At 40.1% G+C, this 18677-nt stretch overlaps 1 protein-coding gene across 1 annotated transcript in view; it reads left to right on the forward strand.

The window, feature by feature from the left end:
- ARFGEF3 (ARFGEF family member 3) overlaps window positions 1-18677 on the forward strand; it is a gene marked incomplete at its 3' end in the record, with an annotated part of 182707 nt that overhangs the window by 48284 nt on the left and 115746 nt on the right. The gene's annotated exons all lie outside the window — the stretch shown is intronic.

Genomic DNA, 18677 nt, shown 5'->3' on the forward strand with positions numbered 1-18677 from the left:
AGTGAGTTGGGCAGAAAAGGCTGGAAATCTCTATCCCAGAACAGCACCTTGGTCAGAGGAACACAGCTGGAACCCATGAGGTGGCTTTTGATCACGTCATCTATCCATTTCCTCCCTAGAGGAGTGTGTGTAGAGAAATGTGTAAGAGTAGTTGCTGTCATATAATGGTTGATTTCTTCCTGGAAATGCACTGAAGGATTTTTATCTTCGATAAGAGATGTCACTTTTCCAGCTTTCAGTTGCTCCACTGAGAAGAGAAAAGATCAACTTCAATCATGACATTGTCTTAATGCCCTGCGTCTCCCCCTAGCCCTGTTGGTAGGTAATTTAGTGTAGTGATTAAGAGCTCAGACTTTGAAGCCAGCCTGTCTGGGTTTGAATACTTATTCACTTCGTAGTTGGATTTCCTTGGACAGATTCCTGAACCACTCTGTGCTTTGGTCTCCTCATCTGGAGAATGGGGGAAATAGAAGCACCTACCCAATAGGACTATTGTGAGGATTAAGTAAGGTGATAGTTGTAAGGAATTTAGCACAGTATCTGGCCCAAAGCAAGTACTTTAGAAGTATTGTACGTTACTATTTCTATTCCTACTACTTCTGCTACCACTATGTACTGCTGCTGAGTCATAATCTCAGTGGGTGGGTCTAGGAATATTGTTATACACAGTAAACACTGAGAATCTCTGAGCTAGCTGACCTTTAAGCTCTCATTGACTTTAACTCTCTTTGATTCTGGAACGTCCAGTTTTGCCTTATCCTTTGACATACATTGGGCAGCTGCATTCCTAGGAACCAAAGAGTAACTGCCTCTTAGATTTGTTTTACTTTTCTGCTACCTCTGTGCCGCCATTGAGAGAGGCAAGGCCAACTGCCGTATTCATCGCTTTTATGACTTTCAAGTCTAGCCTGTTGATCCTTCTTCCACTAATAGGTCTCCAGATACTGGAGGGTGAGTGTTGATGTCATAACAGACACACCTTACAGATTTCATATTATTCTGGAAATTCTCCCAGGAATACAGCTTTTCATGGAAAACAGGAATTTGTATTAAAAATTAAAATGAGAAAGTACCTATTCTTCTAGGAGCTATGGAGGACAGCAGGATGTTTAATGGTTATGTCAACAGAAACACCTGTTTTAAAAACTTAAACTTGCTTTCTAATTCCAGCCCAGTGGTGCCTTCTGCTAGCCTTGCTGAGGACAGGAGTTGACACATGTTAGCTCTGCTGGAAATCCTGGAAAGCCTGTCTTAATGGACTTTCTAATGATACCATAGTAGACCGTGGTACTTGTAGTTAATGTCTGGGAATAGATCAGACATTGTCAGAAAAAAAGAAAAACAATAATCTGGGCTGCCATTCTTCATAATTAGATATCCAAAAAATTTTTTAACCATAAGGGCCTTTGGTACATGCTACTGTTTTTAAAATTTTAAACATTGTTGGTATTGGGAAAAAATATTTCAATTGACAATAAACCTAGCCTTAACATAGTTCTTTTGTAGTATACTTTTATTTTAGACAAACATTTTTGGCCAAGCAGCTAGGAAATTGATGAGATAACTGTACTTTACAGTAATATTATTATTTTTTTAACATCTTTATTGGAGTATAATTGCTTTACAGTGGGGTGTTTGTTTCTGCTTTATAACAAAGTGAATCAGTTATACATATACATATGTCCCCATATCTCTTCCCTCTTGCATCTCCGTCGCTCCCACCCTCCCTATCCCACCTCTCTAGGTGGTCACAAAGCACTGAGCTGATCTCCCTGTGCTATGTGGCTGCTTCCCACCAGCTATCTATTTTACGTTTGGTGTGTATGTATGTCCATGCCACTCTCACTTTGTCCCAGCTTACCCTTCCCCCTCCCCGTATCCTCAAGTCCATTCTCTAGTAGGTCTGCATCTTTATTCCTGTCTTGCCCCTAGGTTCTTCATGACCATTTTTTTTTTTTAGATTCCATATATATGTGATAGCATACAGTATTTGTTTTTCTCTTTCTGACTTACTTCACTCTGTATGACAGTATCTGTGTCCATCCACTTCACTACATATAACTCAGTTTCGTTCCTTTTTATGGCTGAGTAATATTCCATTGTATATATGTGCCACATCTTCTTTATCCATTCATCCGATGATGGACACTTAAGTTGCTTCCATGTCCTGGCTATTATAAATAGAGCTGCATTAAACATTTTGGTACATGACTCTTCTTGAATTATGGTTTTCTCAGGGTATATGCCCAGTAGTGGGATTGCTGGGTCATATGGTAGTTCTATTTTTAGTTTTTTAAGGAACCTCCATACTGTTCTCCATAGTGGCTGTATCACTTTACATTCCCACCAACAGTGCAAGAGGGTTCCCTTTTCTCCACACCCTCTCCAGCATTTACTGTTTGTAGATTTTTTGATGATAGCCACTGTGACCGCTGTGAGATGATATCTCATTGTAGTTTTGATTTGCATTTCTCTAATGATTAATGATGTTGAGCATTCTTTCATGTGTCTGTTGGCAATCTGCATATCTTCTTTGGAGAAATGTCTATTTAGGTCTTCTGCCCATTTTTGCATTCAGTTGTTTGTTTTCTTGATATTGAGCTGCATGAGCTGCTTGTAAATTTTGGAGATAAATCCTTTGTCAGTTGCTTCATTTGCAAATATTTTCTCCCATTCTGAGGTTTGTCTTTTTGTCTTATTTATGGTTTCCTTTGCTGTGCAAAAGCTTTTAATTTTCATTAGGTCCCATTTGTTTATTTTTGTTTTTATTTCCATTTCTCTAGGAGGTGGGTCAAAAAGGATCTTGCTGTGATTTATGTCATAGAGTGTTCTGCCTATGTTTTCCTCTAAGTTTTATAGTGTCTGGCCTTACATTCAGGTCTTAAATCCATTTTGAGTTTATTTTTGTGTATGGTGTTAGGGAGTGTTTTAATTTCATTCTTTTACAAGTAGCTGTCCAGTTTTCCCAGCACCACTTAGTGAAGAGGCTGTCTTTTCTCCACTGTATATTCTTCCCTCCTTTATCAAAGATAAGGTGACCACATGTGCGTGGGTTTATCTCTGGGCTTTCTATCCTGTTCCATTGATCTATATTTCTGTTTTTGTGCCAGTACCATACTGTCTTGATTACTATAGCTTTGTAGTATAGTCTGAAGTCAGGGAGTCTGATTCCTCCAGCTCCGTTTTTCTTTCTCAAGATTGCTTTGGCTATACGGGGTCTTTTATGTTTCCATACAAATTGTGAAATTTTTTGTTGTAGCTCTGTGAAAAATGCCAGTGGTAGTTTGATAGGAATTGCACTGAATCTGTAGATTGCTTTGGGTAGTATAGTCATTTTCACAATGTTGATTCTTCCAATCCAAGAACATGGTATATCTCCCCATCTATTTGTATCATCTTTAATTTCTTTCATCAGTGTCTTATAATTTTCTGCATATAGGTCCTTTGTCTCCTTAGGTAAGTTTATTCCTAGATATTTTATTCTTTGTGTGGCAGTGGTAAATGGGAATGTTTTCTTAATTTCACTTTCAGATTTTTCATCATTAGTGTATAGGAATGCAAGAGATTTCTGTGCATTAATTTTGTATCCTGCAACTTTCCCAAATTCATTGATTAGCTCTAGTAGTTTTCTGGTAGCATCATTAGGATTCTCTATGTATAGTATCATGTCATCTGCAAACAGGGACAACTTTATTTCTTCTTTCCCAATTTGGATTCCTTTTATTTCTTTTTCTTCTCTGATTGCTGTGGCTAAAACTTCCAAAACTACGTTGAATAATGGTGAGGTGGGCAACCTTGTCCTGCTCCTGATCTTAGTGGAAATGGTTTTGGTTTTTCACCATTGAGGACAATGTCAGCTGTGGATTTGTCATATATGGCCTTTATTATGTTGAGGAAAGTTCCCTCTATGCCTACTTTCTGGAGGGTTTTCATCATAAATGGGTGTTGAATTTTGTCAAAAGCTTTCTCTGCATCTATTGAGATGATCATATGGTTTTCCTCCTTCAATTTGTTAATATGGTGTATCACATTGATTGATTTGCATATATTGAAGAATCCTTGCATTCCTGGGATAAACCCCACTTGATCCTAGTGTATGATCCTTTTAATGTGCTGTTGGATTCTGTTTGCTAGTATTTTGTTGAGGATTTTTGCATCTATGTTCATCAGTGATATTGGCCTGTAGTTTTCTTTCTTTGTGACATCTTTATGTGGTTTTGGTATCAGAGTGATGGTGCCCTCATAGAATGAGTTTGGGAGTGACCTGCCCTCTGCTATATTTTGGAAGAGTTTGAGAAGGGTAGGTGTTAGCTCTTCTCTAAATGTTTGATAGAATTTGCCTGTGAAGCCATCTGGTCCTGGGCTTTTGTTTGTTGGAAGATTTTTAATCAGTTTCAATTTCAGTGCTTGTGATTGGTCTGTTCATATTTTCTATTTCTGTCTGGTTCAGTCTCGGAGGGTTGTGCATTTCTAAGAATTTGTCCATTTCTTCATGGTTGCCCATTTTATTGGCTTATAGTTGCTTGTAGTAATCTCTCCTGATCCTTTGTATTTTCTGCAGTGTCAGTTCTTACTTCTCCTTTTTCATTACTAATTCTATTGATTTGAATCTTCTCCCTTTTTTTCTTGATAAGTCTGGCTAATGGTTTATCAATTTTGTTTATCTTCTCAAAGAACCAGCTTTTAGTTTTATTGATCTTTGCTATCATTTCCTTCATTTCTTTTTCATTTATTTCTGATCTTTATGATTTCTTTCCTTCTGCTAACTTGGGTTTTTTTTTTTTTTGTTCTTCTTTCTCTAATTGCTTTAGGTGTAAGGTTAGGTTGTTTATTTGAGATGTTTCTTCTTTCTTAAGGTAGGATTGTATTGCTATAAACTTCCCTCTTAGAACTGCTTTTGCTGCATCCCATATGTTTTGGATCGTCGTATTTTCATTGTCATTTGTCTCTAGGTATTTTTTTATTTCCTCTTTGATTTCTTCAGTGATCTCTTCGTTATTTAGTAACATATTGTTTAGCCTCCATGTGTTTGTGTGTTTTATGGTTTTTTTCCCTGTAATTCATTTCTAATCTCATAGCATTTTGGTCAGAAGAGATGCTTGATATGATTTCAATTTTCTTAAATTTACTGAGGCTTGATTTGTGACCCAAGATGTGATCTATCCTGTAGAATGTTCCATGCACACTTGAGAAGAAAGTGTAGTCTGCTGTTTTTGGATGGAATGTCCTATAAATATCAATTAAATCTATCTGGTCTATTGTGTCATTTAAAGCTTCTGTTTTCTTATTTATTTTCATTTTGGATGATCTGTCCATTGGTGAAAGTGGGGTGTTAAAGTCCCCTACTATGATTGTGTTACTGTCGATTTCCCCTTTTATGGCTATTAGTATTTGCCTTATGTATTGAGTTGCTCCTATGTTGGGTGCATAAATATTTACAATTGTTATATCTTCTTCTTGGATTGATCCCTTGACCATTATGTAGTGTGCTTCTTTGTCTCCTGTAATAGTCTTTGTTTTAAAGTCTATTTTGTCTGATATGAGAATTGCTATTCCAGCTTTCTTTTGATTTCCATTTGCATGGAATATCTTTGTCCATCCCCTCACTTTCAGTCTGTATGTGTCCCTAGGTCTGAAGTGGGTCTCTTGTAGACAGCATATATACAGTTCTTGTTTTTGTATCCATTCATCCAATCTGTGTCTTTTGGTTGCAGCATTTAATCCATTTATATTTAGGGTAATTATTGATATGTATGTTCCTATTCCCATTTTCTTAATTGTTTTGGGTTTGTTATTGTAGGTCTTTTCCTTCTCTTGTGTTCCCTGCCTAGAGAAGTTCCTTTAGCATTTGTTGTAAAGCTGGTTTGGTGGTGCTGGACTCTCTTAGCTTTTGCTTGTCTGTAAAGGTTTTGATTTCTCCATCAAATCTGAATGAGATCCTTACTGGGTAGAGTAATCTTGGTTGCAGGATTTTCTCCTTCATCACTTTAATTATGTCCTGCCACTCCCTTCTGGCTTGCAGAGTTTCTGCTGAAAGATCAGCTGTTAACCTTATGGGGATTTCCTTTTGTGTTATTTTGCCCTTGCTGCTTTTAATATTTTTTCTTTGTATTTAATTTTTGATAGTTTGATGATATGTGTCTTGGCATGTTTCTCCTTGGATTTATCCTGTATGGGACTCTCTGTGCTTCCTGGACTTGATTAACTATTTCCTTTCCCATATTAGGGAAGTTTTCAACTATAATCTCTTCAAATATTTTCTCAGTCCCTTTTTCTCTTCTTCTTCTGGGACCCCTATACTTCGAATGTTGGTGTGTTTAATGTTGTCCCAGAGGTCTCTGAGACTGTCCTCAATTCTTTTCATTCTTTTTTCTTTATTCTGCTCTGCAGTAGTTATTTCCACTATTTTATCTTCCAGGTCACTTATCTGTTCTTCTGCCTCAGTTATTCTGCTATTGATCCCTTCTAGAGAATTTTTAATTTCATTTGTTTTGTTGTTCATCACTGTTTCTTTGCTCTTTAGTTCTTCTAGGTCCTTGTTAAATGTTTCTTGTATTTTCTCCATTCTATTTCCAAGATTTTGGATCATCTTTACTATCATTATTCTGAATTCTTTTTCAGGTACACTGCCTATTTCCTCCTCATTTGTTATGTCTGGTGGGTTTTTGCCTTGCTCCTTCATCTGCTGTGTGTTTCTCTGTCTTCTCATTTTGCTTAACTTACTGTGTTTGGGGTCTCTTTTTCGCAGGCTGCAGGTTTGTAGTTCCTGTTGTTTTTGGTGTCTGTCCCCAGTGGCTAAGGTTGGTTCAGTGGGTTGTGTAGGCTTCCTGGTGGAGTGGATTAGTGCCTGTGTTCTGGTGGATGAGGCTGGATCTTGCCTTTCTGGTGGGCAGGTCCACATCTGGTGGTGTATTTTGGGGTGTCTGTGGCCTTATTATGATTTTAGGCAGTCTCTGTGCTAATGGATGGGGTTGTGTTCTTTTCTTGCTAGTTGTTTGTTATAGGGTGTCCAGCACTGTAGCTTGCTGGTCGTTTAGTGGAGCTGGGTCTTGGCATTGAGATGGAGATCTCTGCGAGATTTTCACCGTTTGATATTATGTGGAGCCGGGAGGTCTCTTGTGGACCAGTGTCATGAACTTGGCTCTCCCACCTCAGTGGCACAGCCCTGATGCCTGGCTGTAGCACCAAGAGCCTGTCCTCCACACGGCTCAGAATAAAAGGGAGGGAAAAAAGAAAAAAAGAAAGAAGAAGATAAAATAAAATAAAGTAAAATAAAGTAAAATAAAATAATATAAAGTTATTAAAATAAAAAATAATCATTAAGAAAAAAAATTTTAAGTAATAAAAAAATAAAAACGGATAGATCCCGAGGACAAATGGTGAAAACAAAGCTATACAGACAAAATCACACACAGAAGCATACACATACACATGCACAAAAAGAGAAAAAGGGAAATATATATATATATCTTTGCTCCCAAAGTCCCCCGCCTCAATTTGGGATGATTCGTTGTCTATTCAGGTATTCCACAGATGCAGGGTACATCAGGTTGATTTTGGAGATTTAATCCACTGCTCCTGCGGCTGCTGGGAGAGATTTCCCTTTTTCGTGTTTGTTCGCACAGCTCCCGGGGTTCAGCTTTGGATTTGGCCCCGCCTCTGCGTGTAGGTCGCCTGAGGGCGTCTGTTCTTCGCTCAGACAGGACGGGGATAAAGGAGCAGCTGATTCGGGGGCTCTGGCTCACTCAGGCCCTGGGGGAGGGAGGGGTACGGAGTGCGGGGTGAGCCTGCGGCGGCAGAGGCCGGCGTGACGTTGCACCAGCCCGAGGCGTGCCGTGCGTTCTCCCGGGGAAGTTGTCCCTGGATCACGGGACCCTGGCAGCGGCGGGCTGCATAGGCTCCCGGGAGGGGCGGTGTGGATAGTGACCTGGGCTCGCACACAGGCTTCTTGGCGGCGGCAGCAGCAGCCCCAGCGTCCCATGCCCGTCTCTGGGGGCCGCGGAAAGCCGCGGCTCGCGCCCGTCTCTGGAGCTCCTTTAAGCAGCGCTCTTAATCCCCTCTCCTCGTGCACCAGGAAACAAAGAGGGAAGAAAAAGTCTCTTGCCTCTTTGGCAGGTCCAGACTTTTTCCCGGACTCCCTCCCGGCCAGCCGTGGTGCACTAACCCCTTCAGGCTCTCTTCCCGCCGCCAGCCCCAGTCCTCTCCCCGCGCTCCGACTGAAACCCGATACCCGAGCCTCAGCTCCCAGCCCCGCCCGCCCCGGCGGCCGAGCAGACAAGCCACTTGGGCTGGTGAGTGCTGGTCGGCACCGATCCTCTGTGCGGGAATCTCTCCGCTTTGCCCTCCGAACCCCTGTTGCTGCGCTCTCCTCCGCGGCTCTGAAGCTTCCCCCCTTCGCCACCCGCAGTCTCCGCCCGTGAAGGGGCTCCTAGTGTGTGGAAACCTTTCCTCCTTCACGGCTCCCTCCCACTGGTGCAGGTCCCGTTCCTTCTCTTTTGTCTCTGTTTTTTCTTTTGCCCTACCCAGGTACGTGGGGACTTTCTGGCGTTTTGGGAGGTCTGAGGTCTTCTGCCAGCGTTCAGTAGGTGTTCTGTAGGAGTTGTTCCACGTGTAGATGTATTTCTGATGTATCTGTGGGGAGGAGGGTGATCTCCGCGTCTTACTCTTCCGCCATCTTGAAGCTCTCTCTCCAGTAATATTATTAACATCAGATGAAACTTTGGAGTTGGTGGCCTGACTGTGATAGCCCACAAGTAAGGGCTCCATGATTATTTCCGATTTCTGAGATTTAAATTACTCATTTGGGCATAAAGATATACACAACTTATAGCATATGGGGCTTAGAAATAAGTTTTATACCCTTTCTCCATGCATGAGGAATTTGTATACCAACTTTAGTCATCTTCAGATGTGTGCACCCTGTTCTCTTATAATTTTGTAATGCTTGTCATGACCCAAGTAAAAACTTTAAAATAAGTCCTTGTTTTGCTAATAATATCATTACCACATTAAAATGCTTTTACCACTCTTCCTCCCAGAAATTACACACACACATACACATACACATGCATAATATATAGAGAGAGAGACAGAGAGAGACAGAGAGCATATGAATTGGAGGAGTCCTCAGAGGGAAAGACTGGATTCCTATTATATATGAAGGGTATATTAATTTATTCTTGGTGCTTCTTTGTAACTCATTCTGATAATAAATTATCTAAACTAGATATTTCTTGTAAAAATTCTCTAGTCATTTTATAGAAATGTATTGTAGGAGAATCTTTTAAAATGTTATATGGTAGGCATTTTCAAATGTTGGTCTGAGTATACTATTCAGGAGAGATAAAGCCACACCCTGCAGTTTTTATTTATGTCTCTCCAACCATGGCATAGTACATTTTTATGACAAATCCTAAGTGCTGTTTTTCAAAAAGCTGTATCATACATTTTACTCACATATTGCTATCTGCTAGTGTTTATAAACATGAGAAATTGAGCCATGTCACATTCTTAGAAGTGTTGTAGCAATTGTATTAAATTCCTGGGGAGAAAATAACATGGTTCCCTCTTTTAGAGATTTCCCTGAGATTAAACAGAAAGTAGCTAATGATGAAACCCAAGATTCTGATGGTAGTGTTCTCTTTAAGAAAGAAGGCCCTAGAATTTCAGTTGGAGGGTTAAAAAATGTCAATGATACTTGCTTCTGACAAATTAAATAGGGATGAGGTTAGATCACTTAGTTATGCTGTCTAACAGGACGGAGAGAAAAGGCAACTTTGATTTATTGAAATGGCTGTGGAACCCAAATAAAAATTTTACCGCTGAGCAAGTAGAGTGTCAGGACTGTAGATAATGAGGAAGAAGGTTTCTCTGAAGATGCATTACCTTTGAAATGGATTAGTAGATGGCAGGGAGCCACTTAATATTTAGGTTAAATACTTGTTCGCTTTGGTAACATTTTTCCCGTGGTGTGTACCATTTCCGTAAATGCCATGCAGACTTCATAGGAGCCAGGTACATAACTAATGATACCTCTGACTAGAGCAATTAGGAGTTTTTTTCTCCTTCTTTCGGATGGATAATCTTTAGTGATGTTATTAACTGGTACAGCTGGCTGACTCTTCAAAGAAAGGAGGGAATTGCGGCTGGACTTCGGCCTCTGTAAGCGTGTTAGAGATGTGAGCATCCTGTCTGGGGGGGGGTGGGGCAGCCGGCTTTGTTGGTAAGAAAGGATATGACGCTGGATACTGAGCAAGCATTTGATGAGCGTTCTGTTATTGGACATCCTATTTTATGTGAGTCTTTAGATAATATAATTGAATATGGTGGAATGCTTTACATTTTCAAAGGAGAAATGACAGGGGCCAATTACTTAACATTTATTATGCATTAGACACTCTGTTAAATACATTCACACTAAGATCACACAGCTAGTGAAATGGCAGGACCAGTATTTGAACTGTAATTCAGCCTAGGCTCAAACCTGTTTTCTTAAACAGTAGGTTACCTTGTCTTCTAAGTCTATCCTGAAAGACGTAGATGGTTGTCATTACTATCTGCATTTTACAGATGATTGAATAGAAAAGATCAGTTACAGGCTAATAAGGGGCAAAGCTAGGAGTGGCTCAAAGTCCTGTGTGTTTTCTGTATCCTTCCATGACAGTGTATTTGCTCACTAGTTCTGTGAGCTAGATTCAAATATAAAGAAAGAATCCAAGTCTCTTTCCCGTCAAATTAGCTCATGGCTCTGGGTGTGTGTGTGTGTGTGTGTGTGAGAGAGAGAGATAGAGTTAGGGGAAGGAAGAGAATATCATTGAGGTATTTTTATATTTTATAACAAAAGCCAACCAAGCATCTATAGAAAATGTAAAGGGGAGAGACTAGTGGAGAAAGAGCTTACTGACTATAGGGCTGCTAGACCTAAGCTTCGGGATTTCCATTTAGAACCTGGTCCTACACGGTACCAGCATGGCAGTCACCGCCTTGGTCTGAGAGTAAGAAACAGGCCAAATGGAAGGACCATTTCTAAATATCCTCTCAGTAATGTTTTAATAGCAGAGTCTTTTTTTTTTTTTTTTTTTTGCGGTACGCGGGCCTCCCACTGCTGCGGCCTCTCCCGTTGCGGAGCACAGACTCCAGACGCGCAGGCTCAATGGCCATGGCTCACGGGCCCAGCTGCTTCACGGCATGTGGGATCTTCCCAGACCGGGGCACGAACCCGTGTCCCCTGCATCAGCAGGCGGACTCTCAACCACTGCTCCACCAGGGAAGCCCTAATAGCAGAGTCTTATATTTGGACCATTTACTCAAATGGTTAGTTTTTATATCCCTAATTCTGGGCATTTGAAGAGTGCCTTATGGAAGGAATGATCATTAGTAAAATTTGAAGGGGAAATGGTTGAATTGTCCTGCCTTCTCATAAGCAAGGAGAAATCCCTTCTTAGTCTAAAGCTACCAACTTAGAAGATTTGCAGCAATCTCTGGTATGAACAAAAAATCTGGTGTTTGATGAAAAATGTTTAATTTAGAATGTACCATTATTGGAGGTTAGCTACATGCTTACATATTATTTCAATACTTAATGCAGGGAAGTATCTAAATCGTGGTTCTGTGAACTAAATGGTTCTCAAATAGCCCTCCCTCTTCCTGCTGCTAAGATCAAATGTTGATCATCTTTTTCCTTTGTACACATATAGAGAAAATTCTCAGTTTTCCTCCCAGGCTTCTTTACCCTTTGGTATGACTGCATTAGACAGACAATAAAAATATATGAAAAAGTCAGAAGCAAACAATTGAAAACTGAGAAAAGTGATTTTCCATTAAATACTTTATGCATTATTTGTTTACATGAAGCTATTTTCATCTTATCTATTAATTTCCCTTTTTTTAAAGCAAGCACCACCATTTTCAATGCCATGCCCATTGAATACATTTGAGAGCAACTCTGCTAAGTATTTTTAAACTTTTCCCCACGATTTTTGTTAAAGCAAGTATAAATGCAGAGCCCTGCGGTATTTACTGTGGATGTTCTAGAATTCCTAGAGTGGGGAGATCCTCCAATTTTTTCACTCATTTACTCCGCAAATACTTGATCTCTTCCTGTCAGGCACTGTGCTAGGCACAGAAGATCCTATGGTGAAGAAAACAAAAACAGACAAAAAAAGAATCGTTGTTTGGAGGCTAGTGATGGAGATAGAAGTCAATGAAATAGATAAATACACGTGAACTGTGATAAATATAAGGAAAGAAAAATTTAGAAAAGTGTATTTATAATAGACCCTGCTGGAGGGCAGATGAAGAGGACAGAGAAGGCTATTCTTAACAAGTGACATTTTTGTTTTGTTTGTTTTTTTTTGCGGTACGCGGGCCTCTCACTGCTGTGGCCTCTCCCGTTGCGGAGCACAGGCTCCGGACACGCAGGCTCAGTGGCCATGACTCATGGGCCCAGCCGCTCCGCGGCACGTGGGATTCTCCCGGACCGGGGCACGAACCCGTGTCCCCTGCATCGGCAGGCGGACTCTCAACCACTGCGCCACCAGGGAAGCCCAAGAAGTGACATTTTTAAAACAAATAAGATCGAAAGCATAAGGAAGAATCAGGTAGGCAAGGATAGGGTTGGAGAAAGGGAAGAAAGGAAGGCTGTGTTAGTTAGGACTCATTTCAGCTGAAACAAGGCAGAAATTTGTTTTTCTTTTGCACTGCCTTAGGCCAGTATTGGCTGAACCCCATTATCAGAGACTCTTGTATCTTGGATTATGTTTCTCCAGCTTGTGAAACACAAGGGCTCCCCGTTTCCTGCCAAAACGTCTACATTCCAGCCAACTGTCAGGAGGAAAGTGGTGCAGGACACTTCTGCTTCTCTCCCATTGACCAGGACCCAGTCATATGGCAGCAGTTGTAAGGAAGGCTGGAAAGTGTAGTCTTTATTTTGGGCAGCCATGTGCCCAGAATTCTATTCTTGAAAAAGACGGGGGTAGTGCTCAGAGAGAGCTGGCAGTCAGCCACCATCACTTTTCACGTGAGAATCATAGTCTGGTTTCTTTCCCTCAGTTAGAGGCAGCTGGTGCATCATCCCCTCCACCACCTGCTGCTTTTTTTTTTTTTTTTTTTTTTAACTGCACTTTCCTCAGAGGAAAGGGATGATGATGCATTCAGAGAGGTATGAGGTTAGCTAAGGCCGTGGCTTATTCAGGGTAACTGCATATGCTGTGGCTTATTCAGGGAAACTGCATATCATAATTTCTCCAACTAGTTAGTCCTAAACTCAACTCAGGCATAGTGGAAAATTTCACTAGTTAGTAAGTGAAAACTAATTATATATTGTTAGTATTGTTTTTATCCCTTTGGTGCCTAACAGAGCATCTGGCATATGGCTTACTAATTGCTTGCTAATTTAGTTACTGACTAATGGAGAGAGGGAAACACATGTGGTGGTTTCCAGTGGCCCACCAGGATAATTGACAAAAGAAGCCAAACTCAATAATCTGAGTTCAAAGATGAGAAAGATCAACATGTATTCACACTTTAGAATTAAAGTAACCTCATACATAATCAGATCCTTCTTTTTATAGGTAAATTGAAGCTGGAGTGGTTCAGTTACTTTCTGGGCTTACACAGTTGTTGGTAGCAAAGTTGCTTTTTCAGTCATTTGTGTTTTTCTGGAAAGGCATTGTAACAAGGCTGGGAGTTGATCTGCTTTTTGGCTGTGTGGTTTTAGAAGAAAACTGTGCATCCTCGTTTAACTGCAAGGCAAATATGAGTAATATGGCTTCTGAAAAAGAGTGAAACATAATGAGAGACTAGAAATCTCTTAGAGTAGATAGGAATTCATTGAGGAAACTTATAAGTGGCCAAGTGTGTCTAGGAGAAAGAATGGCTTTGTGTAACTGTCCTGTGAAACAGTCTTTGGACTCTATTGTTTTTAAACTTCTTATTACTTTTCTTCTTTTCAAAATACCTAGTAGTAGAGTGGTAAGAGCACAGCTTCTCAAGCTAGAATGCCTGGTGACCTTGGGAAAGCTATTTATCTGCCTCAATTTTCTGATCTGTAAAAAGCAAATAATATTAATATTATTGTTATAGTGACTCTTAAATGAGTTAATATAAAAGAAGTGTCTAGAACAGTACATGGCATAGGGTTGGTGTTAGCTTTCATTTTTTAGTTATTAGAAAAGAATATGTATAGCATGATAATAAAATGAACACCTCTCACTCAAATTATGAACCAGAACATAGAAGTACCGTTGCTTTATGTGTTTCTTCTTGTCTCTTTTCTTCCTCTATAGCCCCTTCCTATACAGCCTATAACAGGGTAATTTTCTTCTATAGTAAAGGAAGGGAGTAAAGAAAAGAAACCATATATATTTCTGATTCCTGAAAAGGGACCTCATCATATTTACTATTGTTGAATTGTAGCTTCCTTGCTTAAAAGAAGAATTTTGTAAATTATATATCTGTTATCCACCTAGATATATTTAGGGTCCTAACCAATAGCCATGATCCCATGGTCTACAGAAAACATCCCACCATTTATCTGTGCAAATAAGTTCCTATTTTGTCCTACTAGGCAGAGTTCATATGATTTGGATATTCTACAAGAGTTTTATAATTATTAAATGTTTAACATATAGAGAATCAAGTTGTCTTTAGCCCTTTATAAACTGTCTCAAGAGGCTTTGTTGGTCATTTCTCTAAGCATTGAGTATAAAACTATCAAAAGCCTCATGTGTATATAGGCAGACAATCTGAGATGAGGCACCCATTCTGTGGAGACTCTCAGAGGGGAAGAGAGAAGGAGGTGTAAGGGTGTTATCCAGAACACACTGATGAAATTAACTTATTAAAAATCTAACTGTGAGATTAGGTCAAAATAAATTTGTTACAGTTAAACTAGAAAAGATAATTCATTGGACTTTTTAATTTTTTTTTTACTTTATTTCATTGTCTGTGAATATATCTACATTACCAACAATACATAAAACTTTATAGTATTAAAAGCAAAACCAAGACAAGGATTTATAATCTAATAGGAAAAAGATAAAGATGTGCACAATTACCATAATTCAAGATAGTTGTATATGTTGTAGCAGAAGAAAAGTTCAATGGGAAAATTCAGAAGGAAAACCCACATTCAACTGGGCAGATCAGCATTTTAAGGAGGGGATACTGTTTGAGTTGGACTTTGAAAGGTGTTTGGAATTCCGTTCTTTTTATATTGGGAGAGAGGCTGGGCATTCTTGGTAGAGGAAAAGTCTTGGAGATGGAGAAGCACAGGGTGGAAACCCGGATTAGTGAGGGATAATGGTCGATGAGCCTGAAGGGGATGTTGAAGCAGATTCTCGAGGGCCTGGTTAGAGTAAGTAAGTAACCGGGAGTCTGTAGAGATTGGGGGGTCTTCAGAGTAGCAAGAAAGTGACATGTTCAGAGCTGGGTGTTAGATGTTGAAGGTGGGGGGAGGGGGAAAGGGTTTTGCAGGATGCTTGGAGGATCAGCAGAGCCAAGTCAGAGGCACTGGCGAGATGGCTTATTGTGAGGTTGGAGGGGACAGGAGGGGTGCCCTGCAGCTGAGTGCAGAAAAGTGCAGCTGAGCACGCTGAGGGGATTTGCAGTAGCTGGTGATTGGCGGTGGCATAGGTGGTGAGTAGGTGAGAAGGGGAAAATCCAAGATGATTTCAAGACTTGGAGCTGGAGTTTCTGGCTGAATGATGGATTTTAAGGGGCTAACTTAGGAGAGAGATGGTGAGTTCATATTGTCAGATATCAAAGAATTACAATATTTTAAAAGAATAAATACAAGGAGTTTCACATTACAGGCTTTCCAAATAGAAAACATTCATTGTAGATTTCATCACTGTGACTGACTTCTGTATATGCGTTTCTAATCATATCGATTTATGTGTTTACAGTTATATTCACTGTGTATATATGATTATATTTTTTGCTTTTCATTTAGCTTATAAGCATTTCCCACACGGCTATATTTATCCCCTCACAGATAATTTTAATGGTTGCATAATTAAGAATTTTAGAGCAGGAAGAAGTGTTAGCTGTTTACCATGTTGGAGACTTAGTGTGGTTTATGTGATTTTCATGAAATTGCATATATCATTTCTGATGTTTATAAGCTGAAATTAAGATTTGAAACTTGGGAGAAATATTGGCTCTAGAAATGCATTTGTGAGGCTTCTAGTTAGAGGTAAGAGTTATGAGAGTTTGCCAAGGAAGAGGGTTTAGAGGGAGAAGATAAGAATAAGAACGATTGGATTATTTGTTCAAGCGAATTAGCTAAGTTCAAGTTCATTATAATTTAATATTTACATATTTTTTCTACGGATATCACTGGTGTAATATTTCCTAGAATTAGGTGCTAAGGGCACATCTGATGTATATGTTGAATATTAAACTTATTACTAGTGGCAACAAATAAAGGCCAGGAAAGAACCTGAGACATGACAATAAACCAATAAGTAATTTGCAATGTTTTCCAAACTGGGGACTCATGAGCTCTAGAAAAATCTTCTACTGACTAAAAAAACCTCTCAGAATAGCTATTTGCCAGAATTTGGGCAAGTTGAGCCAGAAAGTGATTTCTGTAATTACCTGTCACCTCAGCCTAATGTAAATCAATTTAAGTCACAAGTGGTAGACGTTTCATGCACTGAAATAATTTGATTCATTTTCTTTGGATCAAAATAAAGATTGGGGTGTGGCTCAACAGCAGCCTTGTTGTTACCTTCAATTCAGGCCCTCTGAAGGTGAAGGGTCAGTGGCTCACCCCAGGTCCCCTCTGGAAGTCCTGTATTCTAGCTCTGAGGCTTTTGGAAGCAGGGTGATGTAGAGATTCTCAGTTATATCCACAAGGCATGGGGTATAAATGACCTAAGAGTGGTTCTCAACAGGTGAGCATTTTGTCCCCCAGGGAATATTTGACAATGTCTAGAGACGTTTTTGGTTGTCACAACTGGGGAAGGGAGAGCCACTGCCATCTAGAGGTTATAGGGGCCAGGGACGCTGCTAAACATCCTATAATACACAGGGCAATCTCCCACGAAGAGAATTATTTGGCCCCAAAATGTCAGTATTTCTGAGGTTGAGCAACTTTGATCAAGACAAGAAAAAAATGGTTATCTTTGGCCATCCACATTTTAAATTTAGACCATAGGAAGATGGCCTCTGAAATTTTCTGTTGACTTTGTGGTACTGCACCCCCCAGACTCTAAAGATGTGTATTCTGCCCTCCTGCTGTCTGCAGGAAACTGAGCCTGCTTTGTTGTTTATAGGTGGACCCTGAGGGGAAGCATCTATTTCTACTTCATGGCCGAGGTACACTTTCAGCAGTATGTAATCATAAGGCTGCACTCCCAGGAGGAGGGCAAGCCCTGCACGCAAGAGAAAGGCACTTGGTGTCTCCGTGTTCCCGTCCTTGTCACTGAATTTCCCATCTTTGTTTTTGCCAAATTTAACGGAGTAAAAAAAATAAAAGAACTGGGCTTTTTCTCAAGAAAAGGAATTATGCAAATACATTTTAGTTTATGAATCTTCAAGCCAATATACATGAGAGGCCAGAAGGGAATGTGCATTAAGTAACAAAGCGAAAATTTCAGCCAGAACCAGAGCTGGGGTTTGAAATGGCGCCTGGCATCAAGGATTTCCAGAGAGTTTGCTCCTCTTCAAATAAGGGAAAGACAAAGCCCCTGTGGGCTGTACTCAAATTTTGAGTTACTTTTTTGAGCTATAGTAGATTATTTGGCTTGATTTATAAATAGCATCTTATATTTGGAGAAATGAAACTACAGTGACCTCAGGAAACACTTATGTGTAAACTAAGCACTAATGTATATTTTAATAGTTTAAGGAAAAGAAGATTCCTGTTCATTCAACATGCCTCCTTGTCCCCAGTGTGCCTTAGGGTAGGTTGACTTCCACAGATTAACTCACTTCTTTATGGTCTCCTCGTCTTCCTCCCTGGGTTTTTCACTCCTTAATTATATGTGTTACAGCATAAATTTAGAGTTCCATTAAAGATGAGTATAGGGACTTCCCCAGTGGTCCAGTGGTTAAGACTCCACCTTCCAATGCAGGGGGCACAGGTTCACTCCCTGGTTGGGGAACTGAGATCCTATAGACCATGAGGTGCAGCCAAAAAAAAAAAAAAAAAAAAGGATGCATATAACATTACAAGTGTACTGTGTGTTAGACCCTGATATGCTTTTCAGAGTCCAGTGCAGTTTCCCAGTCATGATGCTCATCACAACTTATTGTAATCCCTTGTGTTTTCACTGTCTTCGAAACCAGATGTTAGCTGTACAGAGCGCAGGGGTCAGGGTATCTTTTTTAGTTCCTCCTGTATGCCCAGCACCTAGCACTAGGCCTGACCACTCGTCACACCTCAATAAGTATTTGTGGAATGAATGAATGAATGGCAGCCGGAGTAATGCAGCACAAGGGGGAGGTCAAGTGGGAGCACAGCTGCTATCCAGTAGGCTTAGGAATCATTTCTTTACTCCTCCATCCCCTGCAAATGGTCCTGTAGAGGACTCATTTGGAACTTTAGCAGAAATGAGCTCTTTGACTCAGAAATCTTATATAAGTTACCAGTTACTGTGTTGAATGCAAAAAAAAAAAATAGGTTCTCAGGGCTTCCCTGGTGGCGTAGTGGTTGGGAGTCCGCCTGCCGA

Source organism: Hyperoodon ampullatus, assembly GCF_949752795.1.
Source record: "Hyperoodon ampullatus genome assembly, chromosome: 12".
NCBI classification, from domain to species: Eukaryota; Metazoa; Chordata; class Mammalia; order Artiodactyla; family Ziphiidae; genus Hyperoodon; species Hyperoodon ampullatus.